Below are 22,184 nucleotides of genomic sequence, written 5' to 3'. Positions count from 1 at the left end.
ACACGTTCTAGATACATTTTAAACACCAATGCAGTACAGTCTGACCAGCATGGAGGAGGACAACAGAGATAATACAACATACAAAACAGTCATTCTGATAAGATGCTAACTACTCTTTATAGACTGCATACAAAAAAAATACACATTCAATGTGCAATGTGTTTAACTTAAGACACCACACTATTAAACACACTAAAATAGACACTGCACACTCAAGACAGCTGTTGCCAGCTGCGTCCTTTGAACAGAATTCCTAATAGAACTGGACACATGAAAATAAAAGAGGGTTATTAGTATCATCTCAGAGATCAAACAGAAAATCATTTTCCATTTTCCCTTCTTTTCAACTCCTCTTACTTGCTATCAGAGTAATTGTGCACAGTTTCCACTGGTTCTAGGGAATCCATAGATCTTACCTTTATCTTCTTCCAGCTGGCTGATGATTCTCTGATCATTATTTCTATGTTGTTTTTGTTTGGTTTCAGTATTTTTGTTTTTAATCTGAGTGCTTAGTATTTTAATTCAATGACTACATTAGCTCTAGACCTGAAAGCAAAGGGTCAAGTGACTTTGGCAAGGCAATCATCTTAATGAATTAATATTTGTGCAAAGCTTCTGAAGAAATATTGTGTTATAGAAGCACCATGAATGCACTATGCAGATTTGCTTCCTTGTAGGCCTTTTGTCTACAGAGAACTACAGACAATACATGACTCATTTCAAACCTCTGAATGAAATAGGTTTGACCCATTTCCTGAAAGAGCAGCTTGCAGCTTTGTCCTCCAAAACCTGACAAACAAATTACAAGTTCACGTACAGACCTGACTCTCAGCATCCCTCGTACTGAGTTTCTTTTTCTCTCTACTGTGTGTACATTTACTTTTTACAGTACAAACATTATGTTGTTTTTACCATAACTAAAACTTTTTTTTAATCACATTTAGACAAAGTAAAAAAGTTCACACTTTAAAAGAAAAGCAAGTGACAGACAGTTACAAGAATAACGAACGGGTCAATTGCTCAAACTTGAATGGAAAATTATGTAATAAAAATTGTGGAGGGGGGCATAGGAGATGTTTACAATTCAGTCAATCAACCTCACTAATCTCTCTTGTTTTAATGAGGCTCACAAGAGATCTCACGGTAGTTTTTCATGTATGCATTACCAGCTTAGCACTACAAGAATTGAAATTTTTTTTTAAAAAGGCAATTCAGGAAGACAGATAGAAAAAGCTCAAGGAGCTTCCATTCAAGGAGTCAGTGTGAAGGTTCCTGTAGACAGCAGTGGTATTTTACTGGGCACTAATCTTATCCAGGCTTTAATGTCTCCAAAGAAGGTAATAATTAGGAGAATTAGACTCCAATTCATCTTAAATTGAGCTACAGTGAAAACACAAACACATGAGTCACTGTATATTTTGGGAATTGCACAAATCTGACCTTATTAGCACAAAGAATAAAAGAGCAACCCTCAATAACATACTCCATGCTACAGATGCTGCAGAAAATCACTGCCAGAGTGCACATGCACTCTCAGACCATGGCTGGCACGTTTCTTCCTTCAAAGACAGACTTGGTATCAAATACACTAAGAGAGGTTTACCTCAATGTATAAGTTATATTACCTCAATATATAGAGGTTTTATATAGCTATAGCTAAGATCTTAGTGTTTACCATCCACCTTTGTCACGTTATACTACTCTTTACAAGAGGCATACACAATCTTGCAAGGTTCTCATGCTCTTCTTTTCACACCACAGAGACATGCCTTCTTCACTTACATCTTATTAAGGTCAGCTGTGAGTGGATTCACACTGTACGTGGATAACTGCTGGAACTCCAGTCTGTCATGCAATATAAACAACATTTCTGATAATTATTTCCAGGTAGAAATGCACTTTACAATTGAAGGCAGGATGTACACATATATGAATATCAGAATTCATGAACAATAATCCCTATTTCACAGCACAGTTTAATTCTGCAAACAGGGAGCATTTTTTTGAGAAGTCACATTTAAGAATCCTTCCCCAACAGTGTAGGACCTTTCATGAAGCCTTTACTGGAGTATTAATTGGATTGGGTCCTTGGATGCTACCATATCATCCAAGCTACATTATACGACAAATTATACAACAAAACTGATCTAATGTACAGAAGACTTGATCAGCCAGGTCATTAGCTCATACTTTTCACAACCCTTTTTTCTGTGTTATCTTATGAAAATAAAATTACTGAAGGAGAAAGGAGATGAGAAAATGTGAGCAGGCCTCACAATGGCTAGTCATTAGTGAAATAAACCTTAGTATTCCAAGATTCTGCATCAAGAGGATTCCTAAAAGAACAGTTTCCCATCTCCCAACATTACTCTCTAATACATCAAGGACTAAATGCTATTTCTAAATAAACTAGGGAGATGTGTGGCTGATGATAGTTACAACAGCAAGAACTAAAAGCAAAATATCATGATTATTGAAAAACAGGCTGCTGGAGGAAGTATAAAACATCCAAGTTTTATAGTACAAGAAAAATTCTAAATTGTGGGATTAGAAAAAAAAAGTCTCTCTGCCAGCTATTTATCCTACTAATGTAATTGTAGAGATGTTTGCCAAAGATTAGTGGAGGCAATTCGGTACAGTTGAGTCAAACTGGCTGTTAAAATACAGATGGTTCCCAGCATAGTTGTTTAAACCCCATTTTTAGAAGAGTTTCTTCTTATTGTGTGCATTCTCCTCCTCTTTGACTCATCCTCTCACCAGGCTCTGACCAGGAAGACCTTGGCTATACCTTCATCCTATACTCCTCATCCCAACACTGGGACTAACTGATGGCAAGGTCAAAATCCTCTCAGAATTCAAAACACCTGAATTTTTCACATCAAACTCAATGTCATAGAGCAAATACAGGAACAGTTAGGTGGCTGAGCCCTGCAGCTCCCATGTCGCAGGGACACAGTCATGCTAGGATGGCTGCAGACAAGTAGGCAATTTATGGCTGGTGTGAAGGTTACCAGAACGGGGGCACACCAAAGCCATCTCATTAATTCTTCAGCCCCGCAATCCAAAGCGTCACACTTCAGCTAAAAGGCACAAATTAGAGGAAAAATAACAACAACACAAAACCCATGAATCTCCTTACCACATAAAAGCTGGGAATAGAGAGAAACTTAGGCAGAATGCCAGCTCCCTGCCACTTTGCAGACAAAGCACATCACACCTTTAGTTTGGAAGGTCATAAATACATTCAAAATGTTGATACTGCAGAGGCCAGTAAGCAGGAACAAGGCAATTTTTTCTTAAACTCGATTGACTGTATCCAACAAGACTGCCATGTTGGCAGTAGGCAAATAGTAGGCTATGGGGGACTTTTCATGGCTTCCCTTCCAATATTAATGCCTGCTGTAAGCCAAAACGCATCTTGAAAGAATGATCTATTTTTATATCTGCATGGATTTGCACATGTTGCTCTCAAGGCAAGCTATTAACTTAATTTTCTTTTAAATTAGCTAACAAATTAGCTAAGCCCTTATTTGACAATTACTGGAGAAATACACCCTATTACCTAAGCATGCAAGGCATCGGCACTGTTGTTTGGGGATATGCAGGACTGGTGGGAAATGTTTAACACAGTCTTCTTCAGTGACTGTCTTGAACCAAAACAAGTACAGCATTTATTGAGAACATTGGATTAGAAAAAAACACCCTTGTCAAAAATATTTCCCAGCCCTCAGTGGCGTCACTCTCCTGCTTCTTCCTCTGCAGATTGTTATCTCTGTGACCAAGAAGAATCAAAGACGGGAAGTGAACACTGACATTTTTCAATCCCCGAAGGATGGTGCATGAGAGTGGAACATATCATTACAAGATTGTTACAACTCCTTCCTAGTTCCAATATACCTCCTTCGTGCCACCTTCAAAGTTGGCAAACGTATCATTTTGCACAGGTACATCCAGCTAGCTTGCCTTGTAAGTGGTCTGCAAGGTTAACAGCCTTGTCTTAGACCTCCAAACTTCTGCATGGGCTGGAACAGCTGTTCCATAATGGGGAAAGCACTGTAGTATTTGATGTACAGGTACAATTCCCTCTATATAACAACCTCCTTTGTCATTCTGTCCTGACATTCCCCATCTAAAATATAAACCTACTGCATGGAAGTGCAAGTAGAGTCTTGTACGCACTTCTATTAGAAGAATAGGGCATATAAATCTCTAGGATATAGTTGCATGAGCAGGAGCAAATCTATAAAGATTCTGCAAAGTGCTCTTGGGTCCTATAGCTTAGACTTAATTGCAGCAATTGCCCCTCGTGTATTTTTCATAACACAGTATTCTAAATTTGTTGAAGACTTCAGGGAAGAATTTGGTTTTAATTCAGAGAACATGCCTGCTTAAACCTTGCTCCTGGATGGAGTAATCAGAAGGAATTTGGTTACTTTATTTCTCCCATAACATAAATTATGTGAGCCTAATGTGTTGGTCTTAGAAGTTCCTCCATCTGGAGATGGGACTTTTGCCAATTATGTCATAATTTTTCTTGCCTGAAGTGCCTTGTATTCGTTATATAGGAATCAAAATTCTAAGTAGTTCAGGTGGTGAGTAGATTTCTCTGTGACAATGAAGTATATTTTACTTCAGACTTTTAGGCCAGCTTCCTGCCACTTCATAACAAAAATATGATTAATGATTTGTAAAATCCATATTTTAGAATAGATATAAATTGGGCCATTGCAGTATTTCTGTCTATCTGGAGAATTTTATTCTGTCATTGCTTGACAACGTAATTCTACAGAATAAAATGAGGCTTTGTACTTAGGGAATTTCACTTCTGTGTTAAAATATATATTTACTATATAAAGGTGTAGGAAAGACCTCAATTTAGGAAAAGATTAATAGATTAGATAAGTGCTTTCTTAAAGGATATGCCAAAGCACATTTTACAGATGGAATTGTAGTAGGCATAATCTTACTTTAAATAAAAATAAATGAATGGAGTTTATTTTTACATAGGAATATGAAGAGCAGATTTTTCTAGTGAATAGAAGAAGAGTTTTAGAAATTACACTGAATTCATAGAAATCTGCAGTAAAGGAAATCATTAAAACATCATATCGCCAAATACATTCTCAGGGAGTGTGTGCATGAACATAATAAAATAACATTTAAGTCTTGCTTAGAGATTTTTACCCAGACATCTCAAAGAGCTTTCCTAACATGCAAAATATCATTTTACAGGGGAACAAGGGAGCCAGAGAACAGCAAAGTGATCTTTCAAGGGATCTACTTGGCCAAAGAACACAGCGTGGAAAAGAGTTGTCCTCATTTCCAGTCTGGTTTTATACGTGGGACTTATCATACAGCTTACACTGAAGACAGTATTGTGCTGTATAAAAACTGTGGGGAATTTTTTGGCTGTGCAACACTAATATATAGCAATGTTTCTGCTGTATTTTTATAGTCTCTTCTCATTGAAGAGAACAGAGGAGACAGTGAGGGGAAAAAACCTCAGAAAGGAAACATTTGACTTTCTGCTAAATAGCAGCTTTGAAGATACTGTAGTTACCTACATGGTAAAGAACCTGCAGACAACCAGGGGTTATCTTTATATTCCTAAAATGTCCTTCACTTTGAAGTCTATAACCTTCATCCAAACCCTTTATGTGTAGCCAAGAAACAAGATGTTTCTCATCTTCTTCTTCTCCCTTTCCACCATCCCACTCTACATTATTTCCATCCCCTTCTGACCAGAAGATGCATCTATGTCATATCCTATACCATATCCTAACTCCCAAAGGCTATCAAACAGAGGCAGCAGCTGCACAGTGCTTGGTAAAATGGCAGCAATGGAAACTTGCATCCATTTCCTGACTCAGCTGCAAGTCAGCAGCTTCTTCCTTCCAGGTGTAGACCAGAAACTCAGACATCTAGGACTGGTAGCTGCAGCATCTTGATGTGAGATGAATAACTTTGGAGATGATTTACTGCTAGATTCTTCCTGGAGCCGGCTAGGTTACAAACTGGAAACTCAGCACTCACCTCCAACGTCACAAGGCTAGAGAGACGAAGAACTGTGCCACCTCTTGATTTTGCTTAAACTCTACATGGGTCCAGGTAACCTTGCAGCACTTTTGTGGCAAGGAGTGCACTCTGTAAGCCCCACTGCCACATTTAAATTCTCATACTAAACTCTAGCAAATATACATATATATATAAATAATAAGATCAAGAAGTTTCTATCACAGATAATGCAAGCTGATCATTTATAAAGATGCAGTAAGCCTTGCAGTAAACTGTGCAGCACACTATACTACAAGTAAAACATGGCCTCTGGTATCATTACACATTTCAGACTCTGCACTAACCAAAAGAACCAGGATCATATCCAAAACAAATTCAACTTTCTCGTAGGAAACAAGATAAAATTTTGTTGCTTGAGTTGTATTTTAATTAAAGTTTTGGATGAATTTGGTGATACCATGTAAATTCAAGCCATGCTGAACATAGGGATGTTTTGCTGGCAGCAGCACTTATTTTCAAATGGTTCCAAACTATTGGGTATCACAATTTTTATTAAAAATTGGACAAAACTAGAATGTAAGTAGACAGTCTTCTAAAATGTGTGTATGTGGGTAACAGTCTTGTAAAACTGAAAGACAGCAGACTAAGACGTCCATTTAAAAATATGCAAAATCTTTTATTGACTCCAATTGGTTGATCAGGCCGTGGAGCAGAATGGTTATCTGCTAACTAGTGGGCCCTGGTGGGTCTGGGCTGCCTAACAAACTTCAGAAAAGCACTTGGAACAGAGCAAGAACATAATTCTCAGTAACGTTTCCCCTGTGATTTCTACCTGGCAGCTGAACGCTGGAACTTGAGCTTATATGGAGGATTCAAGTTCAGAAACAGCTCCAAAACCACAAAGCGATTATTTACTGAGTTTGGTTGAAAAAAAACCAAACACTTATATATAAGAAAATACATATGAAATCTGATGGCTTAGCTACACTTAGAAAATTCTTTTCCAGGTACCATAACAGTTATATGAGCAGCTGATTTTTGAAGATCTGTACCCTTCAGATGAACAACAAAAGAAGTGAGGATAAGGACTGATTCTAGAAAAAAAAAAAAAAAAAAAAAAGGAAAAATTATTTTTGATAACTTAGGATGTATAGGGAACCCAGCAACTTCAATAAATTATAATATAACAGGCTTAATGAGAAAATGAGAATACTTCCTTTACTTTTGGATTGCACAATAAAGCCCTATGTCAGGCTGAAGCTCTTGCGCCGATCGCAACATGTGAGTGAATGTGACCGAGTCAGAATGCATTACATGCAGAAAGGGAAAGATGCAAAGATAAGATATTAGGACTGAAATCAATACAGGATTCTCTTTTACATATCCCAACAGTCTCATTATCTTCAAAGTAGCTGATATGAATGTAATTAAAGAGCAGAACAAACAGCAAGAGGGAAAAAAAACATAGGGCCCTGTTTCAAGATTCACACTAAAATGGCATAGCACAGGGCTGTACTGTAAATCACAGGATACGCTGTGCCAAACCTAGCAGAATTCTTTTAAAAACAAATAATAGTGACATTTTAAACAATGTAAATTGTATAAAAGCGGGCATCTGCAGTTTAAACACAAATAAGCACCGCCACCAGGGAATAACGTGAAACCACAACAAACAGCACTTGGTGGTGCTGCAGTGTGCTAACATAAACTCTGGTATTGTGTATCTGGATGGTAGAAGTAAACCAGTGTGCCACTCGCAGCAGGTAACCCTATAAGAAATAGGAAAGAGGTGCACCAGATGAAGCTGGATACTAAAGCTTGACTGGAGAATGCACAAGTCATCCTTGAGTGATACAGGCCCACGACAGCTCACACCCCAGGCACTGCAGCTGATAGTGGCACCTTGGTGTCCTTATCAAAGTCCAGCTATAGAAACAGGCGCAGAACACACCAAGAAAAAAAAAAATCCTCTGTGATTTTTCATGAGCTCTAAAGTCCTAAATCCTCACTCTCCTGAACATCCCACAGATACGAATCAAGGGGTCAATGGATCAATGGGATAATAGCACAGAATGTCCTTAGTGAAGCATCAGCCTCCTATTTCAAATATACATTGCTGAATGCTCCTACCAAGTGCTAGATTAAAATTCACACTAGTGCTAATTGAAGTCATATTTGTGTGCATGCTGCGTGCTGTTAGGCAGGAGGAGATTTCTTCTCCTGGAGATTAAAACTTCAGTAATGTCTTTTTGTGTTTATACCAGTTTAATGCGAAAGCAAAACGTAATTACACGAAGCTGTTAATGGATTGGATAGCCAGTGTTGCAGCCTAGCTGTGTTCCAATTTTTCCTCTGCTGGCTTTGTGCTGTCTGTTGTCATCTCCTAATTATCTGTTCCTTTTTCAGTTGGCAGCTTTAGTAGTTTGAGGGCATTATTCAAACCCAAATTAATTAGTGTTTTTCAGGAATTGCTTAAAGAGTTTTATTTGGAGCTAGATATGATAACAAAATTTTTTATCAGATGCAAAAGCGAAATATTTTTTTTGGCTGACTTTTGCTGCCAGAAACTGTTCACACTGATCAGCAAGAGGAGAGTAAGCTCTGATGTTGCGAAATGAAACAAGAATTCCTGAAAATGTTCAGCAGCTTATTGGATCCCACATGGCTTTACTTCGCTACTTCCCATTTACAGCAGCTTCTGACAGCAGAAAGCTAACGCACTTTTATTGTGAAGGGAACAGGCTCAGGTTTTAACTGGCATACGAATTGCTGAGAAAGATAAGTTCAAGAATATAAGGGAAGAAATACGGCATTAAAATCTCGGCATCTTCACTTGTGCAACCAATGAATGAAACAATAAAGTACCCTACAAAGCATATACACAGTGACACATCTACGTAAATGCTGCAAACCCTTAAGAGCACGGGAGCATCAAATGCCACGCAGACATTCTTCCTAATTTGTGCATTGTGTTGATATCAACCACCACAAAAATATAGAGCAAAAATTTGTCACAGCACTGCAAGCATTCTAATTGCGCAATGCAATTGCACAAATTGCAAGCATTCTAGTGAGAAAATAATCAGTGAATGCACAGTGTTTTCTGAATCCAATGGTCCTGATGGTCCTGATGCATCCAGCTCACTTTTTTTTTTTTTTTTTTTTTTTTAAATACAGTAAAGCAGGTTGCACAGAGGAATTTATTGCAACACTCATAAAACCTTTTAAAGATGAAAACATCCTCTGTACTCTCTTGAAAACCAATTCTGGGGAGAAAGGCAATGAGAAAGAGGAAAAGAGAGGAAGATGAAGGCAAGACAAACACAAAAAGGGTTAATCTAAAACTAATCAAACCCCATTTTCTTTCTCTGCATCAGAAATCTCTTTTATTTTAGTGATGAATTTATTTTCAAAGACATGCCGATCCTTTTGAGGGGAATTCCACATCTTACAGCTGTGCAATCTGCCCTGCAGTGTATGCCTTGCTCACCCACCTGCTTTCTGCAAAACACCATGAACTTCCCAGAGCTGAGGTTCTGCCAGTAAAATTGCACTTTGTGCTTGTCGCTGATCTCCAGCAAAGACAATGCCTAACCCATTATATTCTAAAGTTAAAGTAGCAAAGAACTGTGTATGAATGAGTTAGCAGACTATTGTTACCTTGCAGAGTGTTATATTGTATTATGTATGGTTTTATGTTAATAATGCATGGTTTTATAGAGCACTTAAAAAGCAGTTTCATTAAACAGTTTCATTTTAAGAATAATTTGTTAAGAATGCAGCTTCTGAAAAAGGTTAAATTCTTGTTCCATATTCAAAGTATAACCCACATGCTGAGAATAAAGGAACAGTCAAATTTTAAACACCTATTACAATTCATGCTTTGAAACATCTCATAAGTCTAGCCTTAAGTACTTCCCATTTGATAGTTACTTTATTTTTGCCTGCTTTTGTTTTCTTCTTCATTCATGTTGTTTTAACAGCATATATTAAAATTTTAATTTCATCTCTATTGTGCATTCAGATGCCAGTGAATTGAACTCTAGCCATTCAAAAGCACATTTTTACTGGGCCAAAATTATGTCCCTTTGTTCTCACTGGGGCAGATGTAGTTTTATTATCATGGGAGACTAAAGACCTGACCCTTGGCACTGAGAAATATTGTGGTAACTTCTGCAAATTCTGACTAGAATACACTGACTATGATCCTCTGCTAGCAGGCAGAGCACTGAAACATACTGCATCTGGCAGAGGTGTTTGTTTTCAGCTTTCATCTTACGTGTGCATTAGCTACAGAACTGACTATATTGTTGGTAGAACAATGGATCAAGTCCAGGCCTGGCAGATCCTATCTAATGGGCAGGTATATCAATTGGAAAGCACACATTCATTTTAAGAAAAATACCAAAGCTAAGACAGACGCAAGCTACAGCTCCCTTGCTGGTGGAATTAAACAATCCCCTCCTCCTCAATAACAGCTAATGCAGTCAGCTGCAGGAGCACACACATCATGACCGGGGAGCAAATCCCACTTAACAACGTGCCAGAACAGAGGGAGACAAGAATTCCTATGAAGAAAGCCATAATTTATATACAAAGGGAAAAGATAGCAAGTGCAAAAAGATACCATTTTTACCTCAGCCTGAGCTTCTTTCCTTTTTTTAAGACAAAGTTGAGACTTTCTTCTCAGCTTCAGCCAACTATTGCTACAAACACACCTGCTAGATTTTGTTATGAACACTGTGATACGTGATGTCTTCCTTCAGCTCCCACATATTAAAGTCCCTCCGTGAGACCCTCTCTTCCCTGCTCCAGAACAACAAGTTGCTAACCCTCACAGTTGCAGAAGTGACCTCTCAGAGTGACAACAAACTTCCCACTGGGGGAGCTCATCCCATATTCCTCCGGCCCAGGGACTAGAGCAGGGATAGCTGAAAGTGGGCTGTCAATAGCAAGAGCTCACCAGGCAAACACTGATAACTGCTGGCTGCACCAGCAGGGGATGCCAGCATCTAATACCAGCCACCAACACCAGCAAACTCTCAGTGATCTACATCAGGGGTCACGGGATCAAAACTCAGCCTAACCTCTCAACTGTGAAAGAGAAACGTGGCTGACATTTCTCCATAGTAGTTGGTTTTACCAAGAAGAACTTTCAATTCAAATTCACAAAAATCAAACATTTTTACATCTCCCTCCTTCATTTAGACAAACAAAAAAAAATCACCAGAAGAGAAAGGGAAAGAGAGAAAAGAATGTTTCGCTTTCTGATCCAGAAATTTCAATGCCAGCAAACTAGAAAATCATTTGTTTGCTTACAAACTCTGAAAGTGCAATAGATCATAAAATAGTAAATGCAACAGAAAATATGATTCTCTCCAATCTCCACAGCCCCTTTTCAACACATTTTTATAGTCATCTAAAAAGACAGTATACAATTTTTGTTCACACATGCAGACCACTGATGAAGCCTTAGGAAGTTCATGACTGAGTACTTAGGAAGGATCTGGGGTAGAAAATGCCCATTTCAGCTCAATTTACAGGTGCTAATTCTTCAAAAATCTCTCTCTTTTTGTAAGAATCTTCATAAAAATGAAATTTTACCTTGTACCAGATGCTTCTAAATTTTCTATTTATTTTGGCATCCCTATCAAATAAATCATTTTAACTGAGCTTCAGAAAGATCCCACTTTACATTTTTTACTTCTTTTGTATCTACATTACCCTTTCTTGACTTCTCACAACAAAATTATAAATGTGCCCTTACTAAACACATCCCATGAATACAGCTCATCTGGAATACAAAGAAGCACTTCTAGAATAATAAAGAGTAAGATTTCCAGTTGCATTTTCATATAGCCCACTGCTTTCATTTTCAGCCAATGATAAGGCTCTGCTGACTTCCACGGGAGCCACTAAATGTTCACTGTGCATCAACGTGTGCTGTGGGAAATATAGTCTTCTGTTTTCTCTTGTTAATTGCAATTCCTTTGAACTTAAATTTTCAGGAAAAATAATGATCATGGTGTCATTTGCCCTGCATTTTTTACTTTCAAAGATCCAACATTCCTGCATTTGGAATATTTCAGAAATACGTTTAAAAGAAAATTTCCACACTGAGCTTTCTCTGTATTGACCATGTAGTCATCATGTCTCACTACAGTGTTTCTGTTCTGCACTGTTGCAGCTGTAAATTCTCTGAAATTCCAGACTTTTTATTCACTTTTTTTTTAAAAAAGTTTGCATTCTAGACTCTAAACAAGAAAAAAAAAGCATGCTGAGCATGTGGTAACATAATAAAATTGGAAAACATCCAGAAAATTGTGGTAAGGCTGCCATTAAGAACAATTTCACTCCACTTACTTATTTTAAACTCAAATGCCCTAATTGAATGCACTGCTACTACAAACAATGAAAAAAGTAGAACCGTGATGGTAGACTAATCAGCACCTCACAGTGCCACTTTGAGCGCTTTGATGCATAGAGTTGATTCACCCTTTTTCTCTTTTCTAAATGTCAGAATCTTGTAATGGTCTACAAACAAAAGACACCAGAAATAATCATTCCAGTCCTCGCTGCAGAGAATTCCCAATTGTATTTGCTACAACATTCTCTGTACTTTAAGTTTCCTTGTTCATAAATCTAACAATGGTTATCATCTTAAAAGGATGTCATTAAATCAAATGGACGATGTTAGACTCAGATAGTGGAAAATTTTCTGCATAGGCAGCAAAAAACAAGTTATGTACTTACAGTTTCTAAGGCACAGCCTCCTATTCTGTCATCATAGCCATAGTATTCATCCTCTCATGCTCTTTCCTCTACTGATTGCATATTAATTGAAAAGATGAACTCTCCTACCTTATCTTCATAATCCTTAGTTCTTCTAGTCCAGTGTCATCTGCACAGGTAATTAACGAGGGTCTTCTGTATTTTCTCATGTCCACAGTGCGTCACCTAGCATAGAGCAGAAGCGAAACAGACATGAATGCAAAGTTGCAAAAACAGGCAGACAAATAACTGCAGAAAACTACTAAGCAGCATCTTCAAATCATCCCTTGTAAATAGCACATAGATATAATGCCATATCCTTAGCCTCTGATCTAAAATCTTTTCCTAGAGAAAGCAGCTTTAAAAAAAAAAAAGCACAGACTCTTCACTGGCATGTGGCTGTGACAGATTTCCTCAGTCTGAGATAATGAGTGGCCACAAGGCCTCACAAGACAAAACTTAAACATCTCTGACGTGACAAGGAATAGTACAGTATCAAAACGGCAGCTAAATTTGAAATTTACACGGTAAGAATGAAGAACATGAAATATATCATGTGAATACAAGTACACACATTTGTTGAGTATTTATAATAAGAGCACTGATGTAAGAAATACAAAAACAAAGGCCTTCAAGGCTCACAAAGAACTGAGGTTCAGGCTGCCTTTGTTAGTAATTCATACTTTTCCCTCTTGGCTCTCTTTGCACAGGAAGACATTTTACATGCACAGTACATTAATTAGACATGTAAAAGAGACCAAGCCTGCCAACTCAACTGCTTTGGGTAGCATTCCACCAGATTTCCAGACAATTAGCAGCTGGAACATCTGGAAATCCCAGACAAATGGCCACCAACCATGCAAAAATTGACTCTGTATCACACAAGTGTCTGATGCATTCCAGGAGTTCAGAGGCATAGACATCATAGGAGGCGCCCAAGCCTCCTGGAGTGTGTCTGAGATATAATGGAGTAGCTGCACATCATGAAGATGCACACAGGACAGTCATGTGTGCGCACAGGGGTGCCAGATTTACTGTTCTGGGGCTTGAGACTGGAAGGGAGGATATGGTGACTGTTTCATTGCACAACATCATTCAGACTGTATCTTCCTTTCCTCTAAGACTCCAGCAGCATGCCCCCCCATATGGAGGAGAAGGGCTGAACTTCTACTGTTTGTTGCTATTAATTTGGTGGAGTCAAAGATCAAGTCAAAGGAACTCAAAATAAAACCCTGTAGCTTTTTCCTTCCTTTTTCTCTCTGGCCTAGAGATCTTGTATCTTCTAAGACATCAAGAAGCCACCAAATACAGTTTGCATCCAACTGTCATAGCTATTGAAAAGGTAAGTCAAACTGATTATACAAAATCCTGGTGTTTTCTCAGGTGATTTCAGCATCCTGGCTAAGGTTTTCAAATCGATGCCTAGAATTAGATCCATAAATCTCACCTGCACACTGTCTTTGTTGTCAAATGCCCAATGCTCTCAATACCCAAAAGCTGTTACAAGATGGTTGCTTTTCGAATCAGAACAGCCTGCTGTGTCAAAAACTGAAGAGTTTCTGCAGTGCAAAGCTTACAGTGCTGGTTAATGTCTCTCATGCTGTAGCACTGCCTGAATCCTGGGCCTTTGTATCCAGCTTGTTCCTGATACTGTATTACAGAACAAGAACAATGCACAAGCCCTCAGCAACTTGCTGTCTCAAAAGAAACAGCATTCCTACAACTGATTAATCTGCCAAAAAAGCTGAAAGGGTCACATCTCTGACTAGAAAGGCTTTTCACTTCAAGGCTTATTCCACAGTTCAGCTCCGATGACAAATGCACAGATGAGGATTTCTCAACTATATAGCTTTCAGTACGGGACAACCCACCCCTATTGTTAGGAGAACGGGAAAAAGAGAAGCCATCTCCTGAAAAGGCTACAATTTCACTTTCAGATTATATCAGGATGTAGCACTGTAAACGAGCTACCTCTTGGCTATGAGAAGAGAGTCAATATCACACAGGATTTGTTGTTCGTATTCCCAAAGTCACCATGTAGGAGGTTGAACATGACGCACAATGCTAGGGGCATACAGAAAAGTTACTTTCCCTGTCCTTACAGGTGCAAAGGACCATTTCTTTACATCACATCTGAAATGATAGCTAACTGAGTGGAGAGAGAGTGTGAAAGCTATGGTACTTTAACACCACAGGATGCAATGCAGTTCAGGGGGGATAGAGAGGATATGAAGACTGCATGAGTTGCTATTTAGAGAAAAACATACAGGCATGTGCTAAGTTCTGTCCATATCCAAAATCAAACATTTGCCACCCTGTTTATCCAATTACCATCGCATTTTGCTGAGCAGTACTTAACCGAATTTCTTCAATGTTAGGGCCGCGGGAAGAGTCACTTTCCTGGTCAGTTCTTTGATTGCCTTTACCTCCATCCATCCAAACACACTGGATGCCCCCAAACCATTTGGGATCAGCAGACCTGGGCTAAATTTTCTATCTAGTTCATTCACTACTTAAGCAGGGGAAAAAAAACTTTGCTTGTTCAGCTGACTTAATATTGAGGATAGGCAGTGATCTTCTTCTGCCATGAATATGCTAAAATTAATCCAATTTGCATGGGAACATATAAGCAGTAAATATTTATTCATGATTGGGAGGGAACTGATCCAAGTATGTAAACTAAAGGTAGACATTAAAAAAACAGCATAAACATTGATCACCATAACTTTCCTACAATTAGCTGCCAGGTATAATTAATTTGTGCTTCCAGATATATTAAATCACTAATAAGCATAACATGTTTGAAATAAGAAATAATTAAAAAAAAAAATGCAATTAGGGAGATTCAGTTATTTCAGTTGGGGCAAAGTGACCCTCACACTAATAGCCCAGTAGTTAATGAAGCTGACTTTAAGAGAATTCTTTTTTCTCCCCATGAACACTATCTTTATTTTTTTTCTAAACTTCATACTGAAGCTGCAAAGTTTAATTAACTATGCTTCAGTCTGCAGGAGTAAAAAGTAAGAGAGATGTCAGCAATAGAAACAGCAGTCTGCCAACTCAGGGAGTCATACATTGTGTTATTGTTAAAGTAAAGGAGAAGGAGATAAAAACCACACTGGCATGTATTTTTACAGACTGTTAGTTGAGAACTGTGAAAGGATGTGCTCCATAGCTGAAATCATTCTTACCCTGCCTAATGATAAGAGTTCAAGAGAGAGGTAAAATTGTCATTCTGCATTGGCAGAATGTTTTGTTTCTGTTTTGTTTTGTTTTTTGTTTTGTTTTTTTTTTACTAGACAATAGATCTCTACTTCAGTACAGATGACCTTTACTTCTCAGAGAGATCTCTGTTACCTGAAAAGCATTCCTGGCTTCGGACTTGAGACTGTGTTTGACTAAAAACAGCTCAAAAGCATCATTCATAGTCAGTATCTCACTGACTTGATGCTCTTCTGCTCAAGGCTCTTAAGCATAGGTCTGCCATGAGCAGGGAGCTTAGAAACGTTGCTTTCAAAGCACACACAGCAACTCTGAGCATTTGTGTGTAGATGAACCAGAAGCACTTTAGCAGCAACTAAGCCCATAGGCAAACACATGAATCAATAATACCTTTTCTTTAGTTTGCTATTGTTCCTCTGCTGAAGATTTATTGCCTTTCCATCAAAGCCATAAGAGTGGACAGTATGAATGTTCTCTTCCTATGTGGGGAACATGGGGAACTTAAAGCAAATCCAGTTCTTTCATGTACAATGATGCTGGGTTGAGCTAAGTTTCAGAAAATTTTTATCAAAGAATATGAGAAGAATTTATGTGATATGCTCCCCCATTCTGTTCTGCTACAAAAGAGTGCAAAAAGCTGTGGTGCACTTACATCTGTGACAGTTACTTCTACTCTGCCTACAGCTTAAATCTGGTCAGCTTCAGCATGATTATAAAATCAGCTCATGATTCTTTATCTTGTATGTGCAGGGTATGGATTGGGAAATCACTGCACTGACTACAGAATCAGCATACAATTTTGGACCAACAATTTCTGTTAGTTGTTTCTAGAGTTTAACCTCAGCTTAAAGAATTTCATACTTCTACAGGACAGGGCCTTATTTCCACTGATCACCACATCGGATTTAGGCAGCGAAAGACATATCAGTATCGGTGCATGAGTGGGAAAACAAGGATAAAAATGAAAGCTTAAGAATAAAAGAGACAAAGAAAATAATCTCACTGGTTCTATGCTCATCTGGTGCCCTGTTGCAAAAATATTTAAGCACCCATTAATTTATGTATTCATCATTCAGTGAAGGACATGTACATTGTTACTCATTCCATCTGCAAAGAAGTGAAAAAGGAACAGGATCTGAGCATGGCTGCGTGTCAGTAATTTGGTTCTGAGAAATAAGTAAAGAATATAAGAGAAAAAAATCCTGGCACAGGAATAGTTACAGATCACAGCAACTCTTTTCTTCTTACTTTCATCTTGTTTTAGCCGAGGAGAACTTGGCATATTGTTTGTAGACAAACAAGGCCGATGCAACAAACACAGGTATCTTTTGCAACTTCAGAAAAAACAGCTTCAGAACCAACGATGGAGAGATGCGGAAGGAGGTAAATCAGACTCTATTAAGCAACTCTGTTTCTCACTATCCACCAATCCTGAAGTTAGCAGTTGCACCCTGTCTCTAAACCCCTCTTCAGTGTTGGTGCAGCGTAAGTTGGAGAAGAAAGCACAAAAAGAAACTCAGCCTTTGGGAGCAACGGCATAAGCAGTGAAGGCACAGGATATTCAGAAGACTTTCTCAAGCTGTGACAGGACTTTCTCTTCTAGCTTACGGCTATGGACTTATTCTATTCCTCACATGGTCTTCACTCTTTCCATAAAACTACATCAGCCCCACTTCTACCAGCTTCACATCTACATTTACTCCTCATAACAGTTCTTTCCAGCTGCACATCATCTTCCTAGCCAAATGCAGCTACAAAATGTTCTAGTTAAATTTAGTGATCTAAGAGATCCAAGGAAAATTACCTGTCAAAAGAATAATTTGTATTTTAAATAAAACGCATCCATTTGCTTCATTAAGGTGCACTGGGTTATGTTCTATCCAATTGCCCACTCTGGGTCAAGCTTTCTTTTGTTCAGGTTGCAAACAATACAGACTGCCTAGTTTTCTTAAAAAAAAAATAATAATAATAATAATAATAATAAAAAAAATCGAATGTTAAGTACTGATACAGTTCCTAGCAAAGGATATGTGACTGTAAAAACCCATGGTTTGCTCACACTTTTTAGACCCTGTGCAGCGCTACAACCTCACTGCAAAAAAAGTTTCAGTGCTCTGAGAAGGGTAAGAAGAATGAGCCCAATTGAAGAATTAGGGTGGTTTCTACTGTGGAGACCCCATCTCTGCTGTAAGTCTCAAGAGCCTTGTAAATTCTAAATTCCCCCTTGATGCAGTGCATATACATGCCTATGCTAGTAACAAGCTCAGCATCACAAGTATAGCATGTCTTGCACACTAACCTTCAGTAAGGATTTCCCTAGATGTTCCCAAGGTCACAGAGACTAACGTGATGCCCTCGGGCTGAGTGCACAAGCAGCATCCAGAATAATGTCAGTAGATCCTGACATATCACCTGACCTGTGATATCATTTGTGAGGTGCATGGTGAGAAGTCACTGCTCTACAACAAGATTCAGCCTTTCTCTCCTTTAAGAGGACTGAACAAAGTAGACTATGTTGAAAGACGTGTTCAACGAATGCATTACAGAGCATTCTTGAGCATTTGACTGTGCAGTTGGTCTCAGCAGGCACTTTGTCTGCTTCCCAACTTCCACATAAATGGGCATATAGCCCTTAGGTTGAGTCAAGGTGGATGCTCTAAAATTCATGAATTTTGTGTCTATTGTGAGAAGGCAAAACAGCTGTCAGTAGATAAGCATAAACTTTAACTTGGACCTCTCAAGCCTAGAACTAACATTTGAACAGGACCAGAGCCTTCCTCTCTGATACAAAGCATTCTGGTGCATCGAGTATTTTTCTGGAGGACAAAGTATCCTGAGATGTGGCTCACAGATCCATCAGTTCACAGATTTACAGTACATTAACTATGGTCATGGGAAAATGTTTTTTCCTTCTATAAAGAGGGTCTTGTGTAATATGTAAATGCCATGAGGGATTAGCACAAGATATTATTTTTGCAGCGTGTGAAAGTGTGTTGTGCCAATTCTCAAAACGTCCAGCACCAGCCAAGCCTCATGACAGACCCAGAGGCAAACGCACAACTCTCAGTGCAATTGCCCAGTAAAGATGGGCTGGACGAGCTGAGACATCAGAAACGTATGCATTATAAAACATGGGTTTCAGCCTAGGTTTACAATTCGATATATCTGAACTAGCTCTGACAGAAGACAGCTCAAGCAGAAAATCCCCTTTTTCATAACATATTTCAGAAAGACTCTGTCCTTATAGAAAAGTGCTACAAAATTCAAATGAAATGAAAGCTCATACGCTTCTGTAAAACTTGCTTTCATCACATATAAAACAAAGACTTTCTGCATGTATTTTTATTATGCTGATGCAGAGGTTTACAGAAGGAAAATGTTTTGATTCAAGTGGAAAAAAACAGAAACTGAAAAAGCATAAAAGAGTACTATTTTCCAGATACGTAAAAGAGTAACTATTTTCCAGATAATTCTACATGAAGACAGTGATATTTTTCAGACTGAGAAATAATTAAAGAGGAATTAAACTCATTCTGTACAGCTCTTACAAGTATATGCATAGCACATGAAATGTGTAGGTTCTCCGAGACCAGGAGTAATAATGGGATGAAAATTTTTTTACCAGATTTCTCAAAATATATGAATTCATCTTTTTTTTTTTTTTTTTTTTCCCTAAAAATATTCACTTATCTGATGCCCCAATGCATCCAGAATCCTTCATGCAAACAACTTTCTACTGACATCTTTTGACAAGTTAATTCTTACCACCGGTTGTGGAAAGAATCATCTAAAAAACGGGCATGTAAAGATGATGAAGCCTTTTACAGATATACTTCTGAGCCTGGTATGCATTCTATACTTTATATAGTAAATTAATACAAAGGAAGCAGAAGATGATGCCAGGTCAAGAATGAGATTCTTATTACTTACACATAACTATGCCAGGGCAAACTCAGTATATTTGTGAGGTCTGAGGTTTTTGGTTAAAATACAGAACAGAATGGCTGTGAGTAGACTGAAACAATATTTAAAGTAGGATCACCCTCTCTGTACGCTAGAACAAAGACTTCTAAGGATTGACTTAAATGAGTAACAAGCAGCCTATTAATTCCCAAAATGATGATGTAGCAGTTCTACATATTTAACTACCTTCTCTCTGTTCATATTTATAAGTTAGGTTTTGAGGCTATAAAATGGTGTACTGTAGATCAGACATCTCCCAAATGAAAAACGCTAACTAGAATAGCGAACTGTTTTCCACATTTGAAGTTACCAGTGTATGCCAAAAGTCCCAAATAATTATGAAAGAAAAGGTAAAAGGTAAAGTTCAGTAGAACACAAACTCTAAATGAGAAACCTTCAGGACTATACATGGTTCAAACAATATTGTCGAAAACATACAGTACAGTTTAAGTATAAACCAAAACATAGCATTGCATAACAACTTGAAGTGGACTGAAAAACAACTGCAAGCAAAAAAGGAAATGAACAAATCTATCTGATCTTTCCAGCTGACTAAAATGCGTACCCTAAAAAAATAAAGTAGTGACAACTAATTTGTGATGTAAAATTATTCCTGTTTTAATTAAATTAAAATAAATGAATATAATTAATTATCTAGGTTGTGAGACACATCTATCCAGACAGAAATCCTCTCTTAGATTCACTGAGGGAAAGGAAGTGGATCAGGCTGAGCTAAATTTGGTTCACTGTTTAAAACTAAGGGTGAGATTTTCAATGTTTTCCAATAGACTTCAACTATATCCCATATTCTGACTTCCTGCCTACAATCTCAGGAGCACTGCAATGATCTTTTCTTCTATCTGAAGTATTTTTGCTGCTGTGGTAGAGCAGGTAAACTCCCCATGGTTATTGGGCTGTCTACTTGTAACATTAATGACTTTTTATCAAGTAAGGTGTGCGCCAGAAGTTTCCCCTAGGCTACCACCCACCATATTTCTTTGATTCTGTCCTCAGAGCCCTCTTGAAAGTTCATGAAATCGAAGCAGGACAGCTTTCATTTTTTTTTCTGTGTACAGTCCCTACCCTATATTAAAAGTTCTAATATAGAGCTGCTGTTCTGGTTATGGAATAATATCATTTCTGACATATCAAACAATGACAGCAGACTCTCCAAGATTTTTTTATGTAACCTCCTGGCCTGCCAAGTGGCCCAGCACATGGTGTATACAGATGCACCAGAGACAACTTTCATACCATAAATTCCTTTCCTGCTCTTCTGCTGTGAATGACAACAATATTTTCCACTCATTTCAGTGGCAACAATTCCAGTCCTAGCACAGATTGCCAGTCTAGTTATTCAGGCTTAACAGCAGTTAGCATTTTAGGATAACTTTTTCTCACCCTAATTTTGCTTTTCTTTTTTTTTTTTGCTCAAGATTTCTTTCTCATGCTCCCTCTTCTCACTACACCTCTCTTTTTTTAATTTTTTAAAAAAGCAATTTGCCCACTGCCATTTGGTTTCTCAGCAGGGCTGTTTATCAGCACTAGTCACTAAGAGAACAGCTGGTAAAGGAGAGAAAAAGTCAGATCCTTAAGAACAAAACTGAGGATTCAAATATGTGAGCCTCTACTCTAAATTGTTTTGTTATGCAATTTGTATTAAACTCGCTCCTTAAGTCAGGGGCATACCCTGCAGCACGTAAAGTTCATAGAAACAGACAAATAATACCCAGAAGCACATACTTGTACAGATAAAGCAAAGGAAGACACCATTTGTTGTTGTGCAGCATTTGTAATTCTGAGAACTCTCCCCTCATTCTGAAGCAGATAAAGTGGTTGGAAGAAAAAAAAGATGAGACTCACAGCTGGAGGAAACACAGGTGTTGAAGTCTGTTGTTACTGCTTTGTTGTGGCTCAAAACAGGCAGGCATGCTTGATATGGGAGAAAGACAAAAAAAAAAAAAAAGAGATACTTGGGCAAATTGAGCCCAGGACTAAGTGAGTTCAGCTGCCAGGTGGGTCATATTTTCCTACTCTTATCCTTTGCATGGTGAAGTCTTACCTGGTGAAGACGACCTAAATACTGTGACACCAGACAAAGATCTGAACCACTGGTTTCTAACCGTCTTCAGCAGCAGTTTCAGGTATGGTTTCAATAACAATTGCCCTTACACTGGAGATGAGCCTGGTTCACTGCAAGAAAACTTAATAAA

At 38.2% G+C, this 22,184-nt stretch overlaps 1 long non-coding RNA gene across 2 annotated transcripts in view; it reads right to left on the bottom strand.

The window, feature by feature from the left end:
- Nucleotides 1-12,880: 12,880 nt before the first annotated feature.
- Nucleotides 12,881-22,184, bottom strand: part of LOC122157176 — a 36,049-nt gene continuing 26,745 nt past the window's right edge. For both annotated transcript variants that reach the window (XR_006167784.1, XR_006167783.1), the window contains exon 3: nucleotides 12,881-12,972. This is a non-coding gene — a long non-coding RNA (uncharacterized LOC122157176). The remainder of the gene's footprint in view (nucleotides 12,973-22,184) is intronic.

The sequence above is a fragment of the Centrocercus urophasianus genome, unplaced genomic scaffold, assembly GCF_019232065.1.
Source record: "Centrocercus urophasianus isolate 14NV4802_14NV808 unplaced genomic scaffold, USGS_Curo_1.0 seq_13, whole genome shotgun sequence".
In the NCBI taxonomy this organism is placed as follows: domain Eukaryota; kingdom Metazoa; phylum Chordata; class Aves; order Galliformes; family Phasianidae; genus Centrocercus; species Centrocercus urophasianus.
The sequence above is the reverse complement of the archived record's forward strand: the minus strand, read 5'-3'. Positions and strand labels throughout refer to the sequence as shown.